This window comes from Parasteatoda tepidariorum, chromosome X1 (genome assembly GCF_043381705.1).
Source record: "Parasteatoda tepidariorum isolate YZ-2023 chromosome X1, CAS_Ptep_4.0, whole genome shotgun sequence".
NCBI lineage: Eukaryota > Metazoa > Arthropoda > Arachnida > Araneae > Theridiidae > Parasteatoda > Parasteatoda tepidariorum.
The window spans coordinates 68,272,446-68,278,445 of NC_092214.1; the positions used below are offsets into that span (position 1 = coordinate 68,272,446).

At 25.8% G+C, this 6,000-nt stretch overlaps 1 protein-coding gene across 3 annotated transcripts in view; it reads right to left on the reverse strand.

Annotated features, from left to right (window-relative positions):
- LOC107451019 (uncharacterized) overlaps nucleotides 1-5,793 on the reverse strand; it is a 222,115-nt gene extending 216,322 nt beyond the window's left edge. For 2 of the 3 annotated variants that reach the window (XM_071187638.1, XM_016066980.3), the window contains exon 1: nucleotides 5,593-5,784. The gene's annotated coding sequence lies outside the window, so the exon portion shown is untranslated. Of the gene's footprint in view, nucleotides 1-5,592 lie in introns of all 3 variants that reach the window. The other variant, XM_071187637.1, reaches the window with a different exon arrangement.
- Between the last annotated feature and the right edge of the window lie 207 nt (nucleotides 5,794-6,000).

Consider the following 6,000-nt stretch of genomic DNA (forward strand, 5'->3'; position numbering starts at 1 on the left):
GAAACCAGTTTTGGAAAGAAAGAAAAACCTTATGATCAGTTAAGCCGGAAATAAAGCATTTATGGAGAGCACAATTTAATACCTGATATATAGAAGAAAAACAGCTATAATTTAGCAAAATTTTAAGAAATAATAGATATTATTTGAATTTTATAAATTATTAGTTTTTTAAATATTCGAAATGTTTAAGAAACTCCTATAAAATTTTATCAAAGGGACCAAACTGCTTGCCACTCTTTAAAAATTATTGCTGAAAGTAGAGATGAACTCACTTATAGCAGTTTAGTTTTTTCTTTTACCTCACATAGTTTTATACATACCAAAAAGAAATTAAAACAACTCTATTTTTATAACTATTTCGCTAATTTAAAAAAAGTGTGCAGAAATAACCCTGCCGAGAGTTATTTCTTCACAAAAAGTATAAAGGAAAAAGCACGTTAATTGTGCATGTTACTAAAATAACATGAGCAAGAAGAAAAAATATTGAATGAAATGTGCCAAGTTATGTTAATAAACCACGAATCTTAAAATAATTTCATAAAATGTTTACGTTTTCTTAAGATTGATGTTATTTCCTACCAGTGAATTTAAATGAAACTTGTATTTGCATCAAATATAACAATGCTGTTCTAACATTAATTTTCGTTAAGACAATGCTTTAGATCTTTAACCTTCAGTTATAATTAGTAAAAGAAGATAGCAGTTGAGTAGATTTTAGAATATTGGATTAATGCCGTAACTCAATAAGTTGAATTTTGTTCACAGTGAAAGGTCTAATATTTTTTGTCTATTTTTTAGTTTTGAATTATAATTTTTCTCTTTAAAGGTTATGGCATAAACGCTTATGGTAAATTCGATTCTATGAATGTTGCATTCAGGGTGTCAGTACTTTTTATTTTAATTTCATGGGGTAAATTTTTACAGAGTAAATTTTTACAGAGTTAAATTCGAAAACTTTTATAGAATCTGAAGTTTCTAAACAAATGACAATCTATAGTTCGATGAACAAATCCGAACCTCTTTCAGAATTTTCCATTTAACTTTCTTTGGTTTTTCCTTTTTTAAATTCTTAAAAACTTTAACAAATTATCTAATTTTTAAATACTTTAATATGAAAAACAATTTAAGTTACTACGTTTATTACAATTCCATGAAGCTACATTCGAACGCTTTTCATTTATATGAATAAATAATACAGCTTTCTAATTGACTAAGAATCACTGTGACATTGCTATTTCACTTTATTTTATGAAAGGAAATTTTGTAAAACTTATTTTGAAGATAAAATCTGGGGCATAAAAATTATATCTATAGAAAGCACTTCTCATTCTATTAATATTTTCATGATGGGGGTATTTGAACCAGTTTATCCTTGAAATTTTAACACATAAACTATAAGATCTGTTTATTCTAAAGTTTCCTGACATTTCAACGAAATTTTTTATCATATGTTGATTTCTAACCATATGTATAATAATTTCTTTTTCTAAGGACAACATTTGGCGAGGAGCAACAGGTGTGACTAACTCAACAGTTCAATGATGTATGCTGTCTGAGATTTAGCACGATGCTCTTTATTAAAAGCGTGACAAGTAACACGCAAACATTTCACAATTTTTTTAAGAATTGTTTTTCCTTTATTTTGATTAGAGTAGGAAAAACCAGTTAGTCACCAAAATATTCATGTGAAACTAAGCTTTATTTTAAATCATTTGTGCTTTTATCTAAGATATATTTTAAGCAGTTCAAGCTTTTAACTTAAATGTTTTAAAACAACAGAATCAAAGAACAATAAACTGATCATCACAGTTGTTGTTTGTTTCCATTCATTGGGTCTCTGATTATTTTATGAAATCTTTTAGCAAAATATTTCCGCATAATTTTTTTTAAATTTCCTAAAATGGAAATAGTCGCTTATATTTTCAAATGCAATCTCATTGAAATAAAACACAGTTTGATTATTATTAAAAAAACTATATCTAACAATATTTTAAATACAAAAAAAACATTACAAAATCTAAAACATAATAAGTGCATTTGCTATAATTTATTTATAAATACTGTATGATTTTTTATAAAATATTTTTCATTTAATTTACTAAGTCATTCTTTAAAAAAAATAACTGCACAAAAAAACCAATTCTGGTAAAATTAAGTTCTGTATGGTTATGACATATCTGGTTAAAAAACAAAGTTCTGGTTATTAAAAAAAAACTATATAGTATTTAAACCATTGATTTGATACTTTTTATGTTCGTTGTAAACGGTTGACCAGAAATTCTTTTATCAAATTTATAGTTCTTATTTACACACTTTTAGTAAAAAATGCAAAACTGGAAAGTATATTTAACCAAATAAATGGTTTTTATGCCATGATCTAAGTTATCGAAATAAAATCGCAAAATTTTATCACATTTACCAAATTTTACCACATATTATAAAACCATATTAATTTTACAAAAATCATTACCAAAGTGCTACTGCAAAAAACTACCGAGCTTTTGGCATTTCCCTAGACCCAGAAGAAAAATCGGGAAATTTTACAGTATTCTAGTGTTTTGACCATACTTTTTTTCACTCTGTGCGGGGGAAGAGCACAAATCAAACTATATTTTTCTATATTTCTATACTGAATTCTATATTTAAATGAAAGTTATAAAAAATATGAAATAATTTTAAATCCCTTAATAATCTCAATGTGGTACTTTAAACAATAGTTAGCTGAAAACCTGAGATAATCTTAATAAGAATATGTTAAATTGAACTTTTTTTCGTTTTACTTAAGCCATAGTATAGTGTAACCAATTTTAAAAAGTACAATAACATAGTTTAACATAACACCCTATTACGATTGCAGCAAATTTGAACGGTATTATAATTATTTATGGTATTGCATAAATTATAATTAATTGAACCTGTATTATAACGACAGCATACACTGTAAGAAGTTTTTACAAACATACAATAGTTCAATATTTTATGTGAAACAGTTTAAAATATCTATAATATTTACAATGACAGAAAATTGAAAATGATTCATAGAAAGGTGTCCATTTATTATTTAAACGCGCAAAAAATTCCTTTTCATGTTTTATGCATTTTTTTCCTCCTTCCTTTTCCTCTTGATTAGCACAAACGATAATCAATTACTTTAATACATAACAGTAATAAATTAGTTAATATGTGAAAGAAGAAAGGAATATATAATCATCTAAAATTGAGAACTTATTATAAATATATACATTAAAAGCAAAAATTTAAACAAGTATTAGAGCTATATGAGTAGAAAATTTAAAGAAAAATTACACGAAAATATAAACAAGGAATATATATTGCGCGTAATTATAGAATATAGCGCGTAATAGATGAACTATAAGATGAACTATAATTTCATGCGAACTATAAGTCATAAATATAAGCTCATATTACTTTTTAAGAAGGAAATTTTTTCGCCGTTGACTTTATTAATTTATGAATAAGTTTAGTGCATTTGGAACGATTTGAAAAATTAGTTTCCAGTTTTGATACATAATATTTTAAAAAAGTAAAAAAAAAGAGAAAAAATGAAATATTTTAAGTAGAAAATAGTTTCTGAACATTTTTAATGCGAATAGCAAATTGTGATGAAGATGAATTGAAGAATGAATAATTTAATTCAAAATAACTTAAAAGTGGCTAATCATAATAAAGCATAGTAACGTTATCTGTTGAGTTAGACAAAAGTTTAAAAATGTTAATTTTTCAAAGTCTCAACATTTTACAAATTTTGAATATTTATTAAATAAATAAAAAATTACACTATTTATTAAATAAATAATTAAATGACACAATACCATGAAAAATAACGGAAGAAAAATCATATTTCTTAAAATTATTTTAAAATGCCTTTTTCGATTCTTTTAAAACAATAATAATTATTGGTTTTCACAACTAATGTATCTATTATGTTTTATTTATTCATTATGTTACTTGGCATGATAATTTATAATTGCAGGATTTTAAAAATATTTATAGAAAGCTTTTTTAGTAATGTAATTTTTTACAATCAACAAATCAATTCTCGTCTAAATTGAAAAACTAAGTTTTCAATTTAGGTTTCAATGAAATACTTTTAATTTAATAAAAATACTTTGGTACTTGAAATCAAGAATGAAAAGTTAAAACATTTCGTTCTACATGAACTGATTTAATAAGTCTACACTTTTTAAATGTTAGTGACTACATATTGACAAGATCAACTAATTTACCTAAAACCATTAAATATATAAAATAACTTTCAATTTGCTTCTTTTCAATAATTTTTCATGTTATACTACAGTAATTCTCTGGCTTTTTAATTTTACATAATTAATCATAGGATAGAATAATATTAGATAATAGGAAAAAGCCATTCGTATGAAAGAATGGTGAAACAAAGATTAAACAAAAGAAAAGAAAACAAAATTGAAACAAAAATTAAGTGCACTGCATGCATAATGTTGAACTATTATTATATGACACATTTCCCCTCAGAAAAATGAATTCTAGTAAAATTACTTTTCTTGTATGATAAATAACATTTCTGGTTTATGAAAACCATAATTCCAGTAATAAAACCTAAATTTACGGTATTTAAACCCTTCATTTGGTAATTTTTCCGTTCGTATAGCAATGATCTACTGGAAATACTAATTTTTAAAATTATAATTCTTATTACCACACATTTAGTAGAAATAGAAAACTGAAAAGTAAATTTTACCGAATAAATGATTTTCATACCATGTTTTAAAGTATCATAAAACTACCGCATTTACTATCAAACAGCATGGTAATAGAACCATATTTTATTCTCAATTTTACCGAAATTCTTAATCAAAGATCTTCGGTAAAATCTGACTTGCATTTTAGTGTTATCATAGAGCCAGAGACACAGAAAATTTTACGTTATTCTTGTAGTTTTGACCATTCTTTTTCACTCAGTGAATGCAAAATGAATTTTGGCATGTTGGCCTTTTGTGCAAGTTTTAAAAAAAAAAATTTCTTCTTTTTTCCTTAATTTTATATTTTATTTCTTTTCCACATGTTTCTAAAATACTATATTAGACGAGACTTTCAATAGATGTTAAAATTATTATCAACGAAAAACTTGCTTAAAAAACCAAAAAAGAACACACTATTCTTATAAATATCGATATTAAATAAACTTTTTTAATAAAAATAAACTTTTGAGATTCTAATTTTGTTGTTTTAAAATTCAAAATCTTATTATTTGATTAGAAGCCCTATTATAGCGTTAAAATTACTTTTGCGTCACAAAATACAAAACTACAGTTTCCTTGTTTTTAGAAAACAAATATCATTTCTGTCCAACTCGAAAATCACGTGCCATATGGCTTAATTTTCGTCCCGGAAAATGTAGAAACTCTTGTTAATTTGTAAGTAAACTGACCGGTAATATTCTTCTCACAATTTACTTAGGCAAAATAACCGGCTGAATACAAACTAAAAATCATTCGTAATTAGAACTTAACTTCGGTTTTGTTTACATTTTTGCATTCCTTAATAAAAAAGAAATGTTTTGATATACAAGCATGACAAACTTAAACGACTTACCGGGAAAACACCCGCTATTCGCTTACGACTGTCAAAACTTGCAAGATCTATTTTGAATCGTGGAGGAAAAAAAATGCAAAAATACTTTGTCCGGTTTTTCCTAGGACCTTCCTGTCCGGGTTCTGAATACTATTTCATTAAAATATTACCTGTAGCGATGTGCGGGCAAGCGTCGTCTGATCAAACAGCCGCATCGGGGATGAGACAACGTCACTTCCTTGATCCCACCCACGTGATTTCTAGGTCACTTCCGGTAATGCGCTTCAACACTTATTTTGCTCTTAAAATTATTTTGTGAAATCATCTTGACATTCTGAGTTAAAGTAACATGAGTTAACTTGGCTTTCATTAGTGCCCTGATTCAGGGAAAAGGATTTATTAGCAGGAAAGAAAATCTTATATTTTATG